This window comes from Acomys russatus, chromosome 17 (genome assembly GCF_903995435.1).
Source record: "Acomys russatus chromosome 17, mAcoRus1.1, whole genome shotgun sequence".
Taxonomy (NCBI): domain Eukaryota; kingdom Metazoa; phylum Chordata; class Mammalia; order Rodentia; family Muridae; genus Acomys; species Acomys russatus.
The window spans coordinates 6,201,722-6,218,688 of record NC_067153.1 but is presented as its reverse complement, the minus strand read 5'-3'; the positions used below and the strand labels follow the sequence as shown (position 1 = coordinate 6,218,688).

Below are 16,967 nucleotides of genomic sequence, written 5' to 3'. Positions count from 1 at the left end.
CCCTCACAATGAAAGGCAAATAAAACAAGAGAAAATTCAAACCAACAACAGACTGCATGGTTGTACTGCTGAAGTTAAGATCACATCAAGACTGCTACCGTAAGTTAAATAAGTGATCTTTTCTTTCAACTGTTAAGAATAATTATAATGAAATCACATTAACAGAAAAACCCATATCAAAATGCTAGTTGTTTGTATTCTGTAATCATTTTTATTTAGTTAGAAGCATGATGCACTAAAATGAATTTTGAAATTACTCAATTTTACGTAGCATCTCCAAATCAGGAAACTAAGCCCTTCAGCCAGGGACTGGCCTTTCATAACCATGTAACTCAGGGTCCATAATGAAAGTTAGAGATGAGTGATAGGCCTCATTTTCTTGTATAGTTTTTAAAAACAGAAATAATTCATAAAAATACCTGTTAATAATAGATTTCTAGGCAATTAGGGTAAAACAGTCTACTTCTTTAAAGAGTTTTATTTCCTTCAAATAGCTACTAATGCCTAAAACACTACTAATTTCAATAAAATCTATTAATTGGTCTTAATTTGTTATATTTGATTTTTTTTACTTTCACATCTATACTTATTTTTGTACTATTACAATAGCTAGTAGTAGATCTAACCTACACATGTATTAAGAGATGAACAGATAAATATATGCAACTGAATTTTATCCACCAATAAAGAATAATGGTCGTTGTGTGTGCAGAAAAGCAAATGCGGCAGGAGAGCTCGGCGCTGCCAAACAAGCCAGATGCGGAAAGAAAATGCTACAGAAGTGACTCTAAATTAGGGATGGAGAAAATGCAGTGGAGAGGCATGAGAAGGTGGGCAGGAGGGAGGGAGGAAAAGAGAGAACACAACACAGTACATAGCTAGTGGTAGGAGAGAGAGAGAGAGAGAGAGAGAGAGAGAGAGAGAGAGAGAGAGAGAAGATAGATGGATAGATAAATGATAGATAGGCAGGCAGATGATAGATAAATAGCTAGGTGATAAGTGATTGGATAGATAGATAGATAGATAGATAGATAGATAGACAGACAGACAGATAGACAGGCAGGCAGGCAGACAGGCAGGCAGGCTACTATTTTGGAAAGAAGCGAGAGAGAAAGAGAGTAAAAAGAGAGAGTGGAGTGGAGTAAATACAGTCAAAGTACCTGATACAGCAGATGTCCATCAACAACAACAAAAAAAAAAAATTCACAAAAATACAAAATATATTTGATTTTTATTATGGAAAAATAAAACAACAAAGTAAAACATCTTCACAACTTTTACATGACACTTCAGTAATATAACCATATTAAAATTATTCCAAAATAGAATTTGAAAATTCTAAAAAAAAAAAAAGAAAAGAAAAGAAAAGAAAATTCTTCTCATAAATTGGAATTCTATACCCATTAGACAGCAATGTCCCTTTCTCATCACCTGCAGCCATGAGCACACCCATCCTATGCTTGATTTGTAATTGAAATATATTTTCAGAATCCAAAAGGATATTATTGCTATGTCACCAGAAAACTCTTTGCCTCCATCTAAAAAATCTCTTTTGGTTAATCAAAAAGAAAATCTATAGAAAAATAAATATGTCCTCATGGAATGCAATGTAATCACATCTGTCAAATGAGCACTGATCATATGCTTACACTGACTCGCATCAAACTCCATGTTTCTGGACATTTTTCACATTTAAATGACCTACAACAAAATCGGTAATTAGAGTACAAGAAAGCCTTCTCCACCTAGTAATTAACAGCAAAGCAGAAATAAGCTCAGCAGGTAATTACCCATCACTGCGTCCAACCTGCTATTTTTCTCTGAAATAAGAATGTTTTGAAAAATATTATTTAAATGGTTTGCTTAATGTCCCATTAAACTGGTTCATATTATTTGTGTAGTTTGTACCACACAGCATTGTATTTGTTTATTTTTATTATGATTTTTGTTCTTCTGGTGCATGGGAAATGCATTCCTTTATTCACTGCTAAATTTACTACTATTTTGGAAACTAAGAGTTGATCACCTATTAGCATAATAAAACTATATAAATCAGCAACTACTAAAATCTAAATGCCTACTGGCTGGAAGTCCTTTGAAGTAATCCTGAAGGAAACAGAATAAGGTATTTGATATTATAAAACCAATTATTTATATCTCACCAATTCCCAAATTAGTTACTCCTGAATATGACAATGTCATTTTGTGGATAAATAAGGAAGTATTTCTAACAAAAAACACTGTGATCTCACTCAATTTTTATAAACAAATTCCATTTTCTATGACTGATGTGAATAAACACAAATACTGCCCAATGCACCAGTCAATTTAGAAATTGCTGGAATACAGAACAAAGATGAGAAACATCTGACATCCCTGACTTAAGCAGCAAGACTACGCATGTTCCCCATGAACAGCAGCATGCCACGGCTGGTTACAGCCACACACACAGGCTAAAGCAGGCTAATGGGATCTTTGATAAGTACCTGAGAGGTTGTAAAAACCGAGGGTTTAACCCTGGCGTTCCTGAGGCTGACCCATTACACGCTCCTCTGTTGGCTACTGTGCGCTTTAAGAAATAGTTCACCAAAATATACCTTGTTTCTCTGTTGTTTATTTTATTTTCTTCAATACATGGAGAAAGCAAGCTAGGTCTACTCTGCTTATTCTGTTACTTATGCCAGCAGCTTTCAGACTGTACCTAGACTTCAAATTTTAAGGCAGCATTTTTTACTTAAGTCACTCTACGTAGAGTGCCTGCCTCCATGTTTTCTTTATATGAGGAAGGCACCATCCCCATCTGCCGGGCACACCCTGGGCACAACTGGCCATCTAGTTGTGCCGCTACCTATACATTTGCACATATACACAAGACTATCAAAAATACAAGATCTAATGCCTTGACCTGAGACATTAAGAAGAAGTGAACCCCAAACAGACATGGCAAACACACTGACTAATCACCTGGCCATGCATGAACCAACTTGAAGAATACGAGCTCCAGGTTCACAGAGAGACCCAGCCTAAAAGAAATAAGGCAGAGAGTGACAGGGGAGGACACCCAACACCCCTGCTATGTCCAGTGTGTGCGTGTGTGTGCGTGTGTGTGTGTGTGTGTGTGTGTGTGTGTGTGTGTGTGTGTGATCTCTTGTGTCTCTCTCTATGTCTCTCTCTGTCTATCTCCCCACCTCTCTCTACCCAAATGTCAGAAATAGGTCATTGATCCAGAAGACTTACTTGTCAAACTAAAATTTTGTTGAGTGGATTTAAAGAAAACCCGGCAATATGGGGCTGTGATGAGAGATGTAAAAAGCTCAGACAAACACTTAGTGTCTTCCCACAATGTCAGAATTCATTGAACAACAATAATTTACAAGCTACGTTAATTTCATTGGCTTGAAATTAACCACGTACTCCTGTTTTCACTTGGTGCTTATTGCCAGTGGCTGGCATGGGTTCTTTTATTCCACTCGTTCTTGCTTATACTTCATATAGTGATATTTATAGTTTACAGAATGGCAAAAATAAAGGGTAAGGAGGGTTCACATGGGCTGTGCTAAAGCTGGCGCTAAAGAGCTGAAATAACTGGAAGGGAGACCAGAAAAGAAGTCTGACAGGTGCAGAGCTACCCGTGTTGGTCTGGGTGGCAGGAGGTTTCAAGTGTCAGTTTGTTGAGGGCCATGTGACATGGGCAGGAGACTATGCTCTGTTTGGAGCCTGGGAAGAGAAGCAGAATGCACTGTTGAATTCACTCTGAAATACCAATGTGCCCGTGGGTGCTAGGATGTCCTGGAGGCTGACTGATTTAGAAGACTATCAAATATTAAGAAAGTAAAAGAGACTTTTAAATTTAACCAAGCACACTGTCCTCTATAAAGACAATATCTAAAGAACAAAAAAACAAAAAAAAAAAGAAATGGAACACAATTGATATCAAATACTGGCTTCACCTTCGTCTGCATTGTCCATCGTCGCACATTCCCATCCACATACACACATGAAGACAAAATGGGCAGGCTTTTTGGGTTTTTTGTGGAGGGCGAGGTGAGATTGCTTCTCAAATTCACACCATTTGGTATGAATAAGAACTTTTTCTAAAATAGATCATATTTTAAGCCATAAAGATAGGCTTCATTTTTTTTTAAAGTCAAAATCATTTTTTGTATCTTAGCAGAATTTAGTAGGATAAAACTAGAAATTAAATAGGGAGTAAAGCTACAGAGACTAAGCAAACACTTGAAGACTCACTAAAGAATTGGAGGAAATTAAAAAACTGCTAGAATGAATGAAAGCAACTGATGAGAACGCTGGTATATAGAGTTGAGTGCGTAGCTACGATGCCCACACGTAAAATCAGAGAGATCTCAGATTGAGAACTTACTGATGTGCTTCACGATCTCAGGAGACAAACACAAGCCAAAGTCAAAGCAATAACCCCAGATAGATAATAAATCAGAGCAGACACTAAGAAAATGAAAACCAAAAGAATCCGTGAATTACACAGTTGGATATTTGAAAAAGCAAACAAGATTGTCAAGTCCTTACTCAGTGTAAACAAAAGAAATAAAGAATTGAAATTAATAAAATTTGAGACAAAGGGAAAACATGATAGCAGACACCAATAAATAGTAGGTTATCAGTAAAATGAGAGCAATGAGGTAGGACACCAGGGGTGGAAACCTTCAGCAGGAAAGCGCACAGGGTCCTAGGAGCATCAGGGGCTCACTCATTTCAGTGAAAAGTGAACCAAAGGAAGGGAGTATAAAAAGCTGAACGGAAGCTATTGTCTCACAACTCAACTTTAAAGAAAGGCATGAGAGCCAGCTGTGGTGGCCACGCCTTACTCCGAGCACCCAGGAAGGCAGACTGCCATGAGTTCGAGGACAGCCTGGTCTACAGAGCAAGTCCAAAGAAACCCTGTCTTAAAAATATTTTTTTAAACATGAAAGAAAGAGATAAAAGGGAAAAAAGGCATAAGAAATGAAAGAAGAGGGGACTACTGAGGTTAAAGGGTTAAGTATCAAGCAGTCGGCTCCTCTACCCAGTGAGATCCTGTGCATCTTTTACCAGGACTTAGCCAGGTGAATCCACTCGATGCTCCCCTCCACAAACACTCCCCAAGCCCCCATATCTAGCTCAGGTGCCACATGCAGTGTCCTGGCCTAGTGTAGATACTTCTTCCTCTTCCCTCAGAACTCTGCTGGGACCCTCCCTACATGCCCCAACTACAAGCCCCTCCCATGCCATATTCAATCCCTCCGAAAAGCCTGAACATCATTTACCAGCGTCTGGCCAAATGAGTCCAGCCAATTCTGCCCCTCACACACCTTACGAAAGTCCCAGCTCTCCCACAAAGCTCCAGAGTACACATCCCGCATGTCAGCAGCACAGCAGCCTCCTTCTCCACTCACATGGCTTCATCTCACTTAAACCACATGCAGATTTTAAGCCCAACCTAGTCCATATCCTGTGTTCCACCCCAAATTGCCCTATTCATGTCACACATACAGCTAGCAAAACAAGTCCATATGCCTAAAAGATATAAGACCTCATTGAAAAATATAAATATGAAAGATCAGCCAGAATCTCCACCCCCAAAGAAAACCCATCATCCTATGAGAATTACCCAAATGAGCACCAGGACACAGAATATAAAAGATCATTAACTATCAAGGAATTTAAAGAAGAAACAAAGAAACAGGTCAATGAGCTTAAGAAGAATAAATGCCTGAGATTACTGACGAACAAACACAAACTTTAGGGCTGTTGGAAATGACAAACAATCAAGGATTTGAAAATGGACTTAAGTAATAAAAGATATAAACATTGAAGAAGACACAAGCTGAAATGAAGATGGAATTGAAAACTCCATAACAAAACTAGAATCACATCAAAATAACAGCCATTTCTCAATGGACACTTTGAAAGCCAGAGGAGCCTAGAACAATGCATTCTAAGCCTTAAAAGACAATGATGACAAACCTAGACTAATATACCCAAAACTATCTGCCTTGGTTAAGGGAGAAAGAAAAACTTTCCATGAAATAAACAGCCTGTAAAAGTATATCCAAGAGTGCAAACCTAAGGAAAATTCTGGAAGCAATATTTCATTTTTAAGAGATAAAGAAGCATATCTAAGAGATTATAGAAAGAAAAAGAAAGTTATAAATTATTGAAACACAGGTGCCATAAGAATACCATACCAGAGTTCAACAGCACAATGAATGCAATGAACATATACCTTTAAATAATAACTTTAAATATTAGCAACCTCAATTCTCCAAACAAAGGACACAGGCTGGCTGAGTGAATTGAGAAACAAAACTCATCTACCTGTCGCCCACAAGAAAAACATCTGTAACATTAAGGACGGGCCTTAAAGTAAAAGGATGAACAAAAGTATCCCAAGGGACCAGAAATCAAGCAGGTGTCACTCTTCTAATAGCTGACAAAACAGACATCAAAACATCAAACTAAAACTTATCAGAAGAGGTAAAGAAGAACACTTCATTCTAATCAAGAGAACAATTACCTATGAAGATAGTACTATCCTAAACATATATGCACCAAATGTTAGGGTCCCCAATTTCATTTGGGAAAAAAACTGTACTACTGGAGTTTAATATACATATTAACATCAACCAACTATGAGTAGGTGATTTTAATACCCTACTTCATCCAATAGACAGGTTATCTGGACAAAAAGTAAGGAGAGAAGCATCAGAATTAAATGATACCTACATCAGATGAACTTAACAGATACCTATGGGATATTCCACCCAAACACAGCCCCAAATATAGACTTTTCTCAACATCACATGGAAGCTACTCTAAAATAGACCACATCCTGGGACACAAAGCAAATCTTAAGAATTCAGAAAGATTTAAGTAACTCTGTATATCCTATCTGACTATATAAATAAGAGAAAATTGACAGAAAATAAATCTCAAGTAAACATACAAACTCATGAAGATTAAATAATAGATTGTGAATGATGAATGTGGCCAAAAAAAAATCAAGAAAGACAGAGAAAAATGCTGAAGTTAAGTGAAAATGAAACTACGACAGAACCAAATCTCTGTATCACATGAGAAACCATCCTATGAGGAAAATTTATAGCTCTAATTATAAAATCAGAGCACAAATAAATGACTTAATGATGCATCTCAAAATTCTGGAAAAACAAAAACATCTCAAACCCACTAGAAGTCAAGAACTAATAACAGAGGAAAAATTCGTGAAGGAAGAAAGCAAAGAAAACAACAGGAAGAATCAACTAGTCTGGAGACGGTTCTTTGAAAAAGATAAACAAAACTGACAGACCTTTGGCCCAACTAATCAAAAGAAAAAGAGGACCCAAATAAACACAACCCGAAATGATTAGGGAAACATTACAATGAACATCAAAGAATACTTTTAAAACCTATATCCCATCAAGTATAACACAGGAAAATGGATGTGTTTCTATATTCAGCCAAATCACCATAATTGTTAACTGCGAACCCAGGAAAAGTAAAAGAGGGGCCACAGTCAGGGTGGAGTGGGCCATCATGTATGGGAATAAGAAGCTATAGGCTACTTGAAGGGAGAATGGAAAAAGTGAGAGGGGCCTTTAACGAGGGAAGTGTAATTAGATAAATACAGAAGGAAAGGAGTGGGTGAAACAAAGATGTCTGAAAAGTTAGAGGGAATCATGATCTATCTACTTAAAATTACATATACACAAAAGTCTGTGTATATATACACGTACACATACACATACACAGCCTAAACAAAGTCTTCCTATGTGGGATGACAATGCTGCTCCCAAGAGCCATAGACTAGCTAACAGAAGCCCACGCAGGAATGAGAAGCCTCCTTTAGAGCTGTTGGTTGGGGTTGTCCAAGTGACTCCCACAACATTATAAACTTTTGCTGCTGCCCTTGGTTGCATTCCAGAGGCGGAAGGTCAGTCCCTACTGCTGCAGACACCAATTACTTCAGACACAGGACTCAAGGACCTGAGCTGGATCTGATCAGGAGGACCCCTTCCTGGGGAGAAGCTTTCGTGGTACCAGAAGATGCCAAGCAAGCTTCCAAGGGAGGGATACAGGCAACAGTCCCTACCAAGCCATGATGCCTATGAACCTCAAGAATTACCAGGGTACCATAATAAACCTAAGGATGCAATAGTGACACACATACCTTGGCATAACCAACAGATCTCTAACTGGTCTTAAGGCCGCTGAATAAGAGGAAACCATTCCTGGTACTGGAAACCTAGCCAACTACCCAGGGCTAGTGAAACCGTGCATCTCAGAGAAGAACCTACAACCATTACTTGACTACACCAGCACCGTCTCTAACTTCATTCTAAATAATTATCCTTATGTCCACAGATTAATATAGTTCTCACCCCTCATTAAAAAAAAAAAAAAAAAAACTTTGGCAACAGAGCATTACATAGTCTTAATCAAAATGTGAAAACCAAGGGACTGTGCAGTGCCCAGCCCCAACTGAGACATCTGTAACACAATTCTTGCACCTAAGGCCCAGGGATAATTGTGGAAAAGAAACATAAGATTATAAGAGTCAGAGGAACAAAAGTTTGCTATGAGTTTCATCTAAAAATGTCAAAGAAACGCATTAATTAGGTCTCATCATTTGCCTAAACAAGACCTGAACGATGATGGCACCAAGTGAACATGCTAATATGGGAAGGGGAAAGCCTCAACTCTGGACGAAGAACTTCAGGCAACTGGAGGGCGCTGAAAGCAAGAGAAATGGTCTTCCCCAGGGAACAGTCTCTCGCTTGGTTATCCAATACCAACTGGTCAGCCCTGAGATCATATACACGCAGGTGGCATTACACATACCAGGCAGGCTAAATGTATGTACTTAAGCATATATTTGTACATGTATATTTATAATAGTTACAGCTGTAACAATTATTATAGAAAAAGAGTTAGGTTTTAGAGCAAAGGGAGATGCATAGGGAAGGCTGGAGGGAGGAAGGGGAAATGTAATTATAATTTCAAAAAGTTATTCTTAAAAACCGATTAAGCAGAGGTGGGGGCAAGGGAATAGGTAAGAGGAGGCTACAGAGCATGGGTTAATAAAAAGTAAGAGATCTATGAAAAATGGCATAGAAACTCGCTGGTTGAAAAGCTAATTTCATAATGCAACTTAAAAAAATAAAGGATTAAACATAATTACCCTGCATGGGTAGACAAATCTGCTCCAAGAAGACATGAGTTATTAAGGGAAAATTATAGTTCAAGACATGGAATGCCACCCTACAAGTTATTGGTTATGGAAGGCACAGGGGTCTTACCATTGCTCCTGCGTATCCACCATAACTAAACAGTAATACACTATTGCTAAAGATGCCACACACTTTGTTATGGAACATAGAGAAATCAGTTTCAAACAGGCCAGGAAACCCTTCCTCCTGTCTGCCTTCCACAGTGTTAGAAAGTGTTATTCAATTGGCTGAAGGAGAAAAGACACCAATGGTCTTACCTAGGGGAAGATCCAACATGCTCTAATACCAACCTGCCAGGAAATATGGGCCTACCTCTGAGACAGTGACATGACTGTTATGAGGTAACTAGCAATTTCTTTATTGGAATTTGAGGCCTGCTCCACAGAAGGGAATTTCATGCCTGGTATTGTAATTCAAGTCAAAAGAGAGTATATATGTCATCACGCTGTTGCATAGCCTACTAAATATTTATGTTTATACCCATAGACCTAGACTGCCCTCAGTCTTGGCCAAAGAAGCTTCTTTATGCAGTGAGCAACAGTCTGTGCAGAGATGCATAACTGGACAAAGTAGAGAAAACAAGAGGGTGAGTGTTCAGTCTTATGTCAGATATCTACATCAACAAAAGCATCAAGGCTCAGGCAACATCATGGAAGATGAGGCAGAAAGACTGAGCAAGCTAGAGACAAGGAGGAATGTTGTATAATGCTTTCTTCTAGACAGGGCATGGCTAACACGCTCATGAATTTACAGAGGCTATGATTACCTGCATAAGACCTGCACAGGAACAGGGCACTCAAAACCCCAGCACGGATGGCTAAATGATCTCCAGGCCCACCCCATACTGAGGAACTAAAATTAGCTGAAGGAAGGAAAATCATTTTTTTTTTCAAGTTGTGGCCACTGGTAGGTTCCCCATGATTTACTGGATGGACCCACACCTGTTCGCATATGTACAGCACTAACTGAACTTAGTAGGTTATTAGAAGAAAAAAAGACAAGGTTGGAAAGGGAATGTGCTGAAGGCAGGGAGGAAGTGAGAGCAGAAATGTGAGGAGCAGGTATGATCATATTTCATTATATACATGTATAAAATTCTCAAAAATAAAAAGAAGTGAAAGAAGAGTAAAACAACCAGTGGCGCCAATTATGTAAAACTAGACATGTAAAACTGGTAACCACTAAAACTTAATAGAAATAATAAAATATTCATTGATATTTATAATCATACTTGAGGTAAATTAATACATGATATAAATATATTAGTTAACTCAGAAATGACTACTCGATTCTTATACATATATAATGTTAAAATACCATATAGGTTATTTCCAGAGGATGTGTCTATTTCTGTGCAAATGCAACTGTGGGAGTGCCCAATTATTTCCCACAAAAGCAACCAATTAGTACACTTTAAGAAGTCAGGGCACTTGAAGCTCTTCCACGTGCTAAGCATACACTCTACAACAAAGGGATGCTCTCAGCTCAGTTGTACATATTTTGTTGAAGTGGAATCTTTTTTATTCTTATTCTCTTTATTAATGTTTTATTTAAATGAAATTTGGGGTGGATAGGTAAATGGTTTCCAAAGCAAATTAATCATTAAGTATTGAATTCTGTATTGACCATTATCAAATTAGTAATTGATGCCTTCAAAACAAATATACAATAAAATATTTCAACTGGGCTACACAGAGAAACCCTATCTCAAAAAACAAAGGAAAAAATAAGAATTCCAAATTGTATTTTAAGCTTAAATTCCTTTAAAGAATTTTTCAAAGAGAAGACAAACGTTAAAACAAATTGATAGGTTTATTTTACAAGTTAAGGAAACCGACCCTTTCTGCAATTGTAATGTTGTACCGCTAGTCTGTGCTGCAGCTCTTTGTTAGTCACACTGAAATCCATTCATTGAATGCTGGTGCGACCCTGTCAACTTCCCACCGTCGCAAAGAAGTAAATTAAACTTCTATTAAAGATACAGTAACATTAGCCAAATACAAACAGTCATGCTGTGATGGTTATTATTGGTGTCATTTTGATTATATCTAAAATAAACTAAAATGCAAAAGGTTGGGCACAGCTGTGAGGGATTTTTTTTTTCCTTAATTAAATCCTTTAATGTAGGAAGACCCACTTCTCATCTGGATATTTGAAGTGGGAAGATAAACCTTTAATTCAGATCTTCTAAACGGGGAAGATCCACCTTTAAGCCGAGGACACCTGCCACTGCCGGCGGCCTATATAAAGGAGCTGGGAGAAGAGAAGTTCTCTTTCTTGGGCTGCCTGCTCTCACTAGTCAGTCCGTTCCTTCACAGACAGTGGAGCCTACTTAGCTGCCCCCCCCCCCCGTCCTGTCTCCTGAAGACCAGCAGCAGCCTTGTAGATTAAACAGCTACTGCATCCTTAAACCTTCCACTGGTAGACAGCCGTGGTCGGATGAGCTGGGCCACAGCCTGGGAGCCATTCCACTAAGTCCCACACGTTCATCCTGTAAGCTCTGGTCCTCTAAGAACCCTCACTCGCCAAACGACCTGAAATAGTCTCATTACCCTAGACCGCAGAATGTGGTGCTACTGAGAACTACTTCCGAATGCATGTGAACAATTCGAAGGTGCAAATATACTATCAAGCGGTAGTTTCCCATAATTCAGAAGAACTTATAAATGGTCATGCATAAGTTATGTATACATAAGGCATTTGTACAATGAAGAAAAACTGTGGTCTCAAAATTGGGGAAGAACCGGCTTTCTAAAACTACAAAGCATATTCTCCCAGAAACCTTCACTAAAAATGAAGAGCAGAGCGCGAGAACTTCTAAAAAGAAGACACTGCAAAAGGAAGGGGATATGCCTAATTAAATGAAGATTAACAGATGGTGAGGAAGATGTCTGCTCAGACGTGGGAAATGCAAACCTTAGAGGTAATGAGTAAAATATTAATGAAATGTGGTGATGTGGAAGTCACTAGAACATTTTCAGGGAGGAGAAGCTTAAAGACAGAGGTAAAAGTTCAAAGCACAATGCTTTATTTACTTGATTTCAGACGTACACTAGTTGGTCTTTCAAACTTGAAGACACCCTCCAGGGATTCCTACAAATCAGGTTCAGAGCCATGGACTGCTGCTCGCGTGTGCTTCTGCCAAGTGTGCCTCTCGCTGCTCAGTTGCTAGGAGGCAGTAACACCACTAATACCATATGGGCATCACTATGGCCATCACCACACAGAAAGGAAAGGTGAGCGGAGCTGCAGAGGCTCCTGCACAGAACTCAAGAGCAGGGCTTCCTGTGTAAGTTTCAGTGTGTTTGAACTGTTATTATTCCCCTCAAGTTGAAGTCCAAAGCTGAATCACAGAGCTTTACTCAACAATTTTGTTTAATCTTTCTCATAATCTCCTTATCGTCCCAGTTTGCCCCAGGACAGAAGTCTTAGACTCTTCCTTTCATATTCCACATACACTACGCTGGAAACTTTGGCTTTACTTTTAAAAACGTATCTACAGAAGCAAGGTCACAGCACCGCCACCACCCAACCAACCATCATCAAGCACATAAATTACAGCAATAACTTCATAACTGGACTCTCAGCTTCCATTGTTTCCTCACTAATGTCTTTCAACAAAACTATGAAAGGGAGCCTTTTTAATGTTTCAAAGTGTAAGCAGGATCACACTCAATCAGAACATTTTAATGCGGCTTATTCCACTCAGAATAAATGTCCACATGTTTGAAATGAAGCTAACGGCCTGTGGATCTCACCCTACGGCATTCTCCATCACTGGTCTCTCCTTCTGTTTTATGACTTCTGTTTTATGAATTCCACAGCTGTCCTTATGTGTACCTTCCGACCCAAGGACGCCTGCGCTACTATTTGCTCAGTCTGTGGGACACATGATGTTAACTCATTTGCCTCTCTCAAACTTAACTGTCTCTTTTTAAGGCCGAACAAATTAAAATTCCAGAACCGCCTAAAATTAAATGTTGCCCTTTTCATTTTCTCCAGGTGACTTACATTTGTTTCCTTCGGCTATTGTCTCAGTCCTTAACTAGAATGTGTCACGCTGTGCAGTAAGCAGGGAAGCGGAGAGAAAGGTGGATGCTGGTGCTCAGACTCCTTTCTTTTCCCCAACCCTCTTCACTCCTGAAAAAGCTCATTTACCCAATATAATTTGATCATGGATGCCCTCCCCACCTCTTCGCAGATCCTCCCTAACTCCACACTCTCCCTTTCACCCCTCTCTCTAGGAAACAAACAAATGTGAAAAATAAAGCAGCATTCAAGAAGAAGAAGCAGAACCATACAGACTAAAGTGGAATCTATAAAAACACAAATCAGAGGCCATAACATATAAGCAACAGGCCAGTAAGACAGAAAATGCACATTCCATTCCTAGTGAGGTATTTCACACTGACAGTCAGCCTCCTTAGGTCAGACTCTCAACACGCTCAAGCATTCCCAGGACGGTTGTCTTCTGGATGACCCTAATTCCAGTCCACTGGCAGTGAAAATTAACCCTCACAGTTGCCATGGCTCATGCTTCAGTGAGTAGCCACAAGGAACAAGCATACAGGCAACACTTGTAACTTTAAAGCACTTACATTCATGTGAAACTGCTCTCTAAATGTTTAGTCCCCACTGGAGTATCAAATGCTACCATTAAAATGGGAACTATTTACATCCTTGATACCATGGCATTAAATTTTCAAGTAATGTTTCTGTGAATGGGGTTTACTTAATACAAGGTTTTGTTCCATTAGTATCACATTAAGAAATCATATTAAAATCATCTCTAATGCAAAAAAAAAGAAATCATATTAAAATTATCAAAGGATAAGAGAAGCATATAATTTCAGAGTCAAAAGATGATGGCAGGTGGACCATGAATTCAAAGGCTACAGTGAGTTGCACATCATCCTGGGCTACATACACTGGCAAGACTCAATCTCTACTTCAGAGAAAGGTGAGTAACAGGTGGAGCTGGGCTGACCAGGCAGGGTCAGTGGGTGAAGCGCTGTACTCACGGTTGGCGGGAGCTGGGTACCCAGAGAGGAGATGCTCCAGGGCCACGCCCAGGCTAGCCAAAAGGGTAAGCTCAGCATTCAGTGAGATGGAGAGCAACAGAGGAAGACACTAGATATCAACCTCTGACCTCCACATGTAGACTGACAGGCAAGCACACATAAATTACATACAGCACACACATACGCACGAAGGACGGGTTAGAAAATGATGACTACTAACGTTTACTTAAATTGGAAAGCAATGTGAGACTTTCATTAACCAATCTTCGTTTGGCTGATTATGCTTAATAACTAGATTATTTTTACCTATCAGCTGCAAGGTGAAATCAACGTAGGCAGTTCTAAGAGACATTAAAAATAATGCCAAAAATACACAGGAGACAACTTCCTGAACACCAACAGCCCAGGCCTTAACGTCAACAATTAATAAATGGGACCTCATGAGGCTGAGAAGTTTCTGTAAGGCAAGAGACACTGTCAACAGAACAAAGTGACAGCCTACACACTGGGAAAAGATCTTCACCAACCCTACATCTGACAAAGGTCTAATATCCAAAATATATAAAGCACTCAAGAAATTAAACACCACCAAACCAAATAATCCAATTGAGGAATGGGGCTCAGAATTAAACAGAAAATTCTCAACAGAGGAATATCAAATGGCTGAGAGACACTTAAAGAAATGTTCAATGTCTTTAGTCATCAGAGAAATGCAAATCAAAACAACTTTGAGATACCATCTTATTCCCATCAGAATGGCTAAGATCAAAAATTCAAGCGACACTACATGCTGGCGAGGATGTGGAGAAAGAGGAACACTCCTTCATTGCTGGTGGGAATGCAGTCTAGTGCAGCCACTTTGGAAATCTATCTGGAGCTATCTCAGGAAAATGGGAATAGAACTTCCTCAAGACACAGCTATTCCACTCCTTGGAATATACCCAGAAGATGCTCCAGCACACAACAGGGACATATGCTCAACCATGTTCATAGCAGCCTTATTCATAATATCCAGAACATGAAAACAGCCTAAATGTCCCTCAGTAAAAGAATGGATAAAGAAACTGTGGTACATTTACACTATGGAATACTACTCAGCTATTAAAAACAAGGAATTCCTGAAATTTGCAGACAAATGGATTGAACTAGAAATTATCATAATGAGTGAGCTAACCCAGAAGCAGAGAGACTCAAATAGTATATACTCACTTATATCTGGACACTAGGCCAAGGGATATGTCTCATGAAAGTCTTCACTTACCAGGAAAATGGGATAGTGGTGAGGACATCTTAAGGAGGGAGAAATATAGGAGATAGGGAAATAGATGGATCCAGAGGGTCCTAGAAACCTACAAGAAGAACACTATGATGGGCAGATCTGGGCCCAGGGGTTCTGCTCGATCTAAGGCACCAACCAAGGCCAATATGTGCAGTCATCATCAAACCCCTACCCAGACCTAGCCAAGAGACAAAATATTCTCCACAGTTAAGTGGAGACTGGGAACTGACTTTCACACGAACTCTGGTGCCCCTTATTTGGCTATGTCCCCTTGAGGGGGAGGCCCGATGGCACTCGGAGGAAGGATAGCAGACTACCAAGAAGAAACTTGATACCCTAGCACCATATCCAAGGGGAGGAGTCCCCCTCAGTCACAGCATAGGGAAGGGGAATGGGGTGAAAGCGGGAGGGAGGGAGGAATGGGAGGATGCATGGGATGGGATAGCAATTGAGATGTAATATGAATGATTTTATTTTTCAACTAAAAAAAAGTTGCTGAGGGGAAAAAAAAAAAGAGATCGGTTGGAGAGTAAACTCCTATGGAGACTAATGAGACCTGGAGATTTCAGTGCAGCCAGTACACCACAATGTAGGCTCAATTTTCTTATCCAATATATTTTAACATAACATATTAACCGAGCGTACATCACTAATAACCCAACTAACCAAAACAATAGTAAAAGAGGATTAATGCACAATAACAAAATCGTAAGGATATCAGTTCCAAGGAGTGATTCTCCTGGTGTGATCAGCAGAATTTCTTCTGCTAAAACCTGGAGTAACCAGAACCCAGAACCTCAGCAGGAACCCAGGGCCCCGAAGCCTTCCCTCAAGCAGTTCTCTCTAGGAGTGTCTCGAAGTGCAGCAATGAACAGTCAAAACTAACCCAAGTCTCCACAAAGCCCCACTTCCAGTTTTCAGTTCATTTATATATCTCCTCCCAGAATCTGTTCACGGGATCTTTCCCAGCTGGCAACAATCAAGCTCCCGCACGAGGAGGTTGGTCTTCTAGTGGATTAACCTCACCTGTTCTCTCACAAGACCGTTCTGATCCCACACTTGGGATCCTAAAAAAACAGGATTTTACTAGGAGCTCATTTATTAAGGAAAAGGGTAGATTTATTATCTTTCAAAGTTGTTCATAAATCTCTTGATAAATGTTACTTGATAGAGTTTAACATCAGTTTTGACACATGTGAAAGTATGGGAGAAACAAATTAAATAAGAAGACTCAGATAGCAATTCAGCTGAGAAAGTTTGGGCTAGAGCACTTTATAGACACGATTTTTGGCCAGCATTACTAATCTCACCATTGATTGGGGGCAGCCCAAGGCACAGCAGCCTGAGTATAAACTCAGTGGCAGGCACTGCTATCTCCTTGAGGCAATTATTGCAAACTCAGTTAAATCTATACTCTATAGT

At 39.5% G+C, this 16,967-nt stretch overlaps 1 protein-coding gene across 11 annotated transcripts in view; it reads right to left on the bottom strand.

Moving 5' to 3' along the window:
• Positions 1-16,967, bottom strand: part of Rims2 (regulating synaptic membrane exocytosis 2) — a 455,960-nt gene that overhangs the window by 313,399 nt on the left and 125,594 nt on the right. The window lies entirely within an intron of this gene.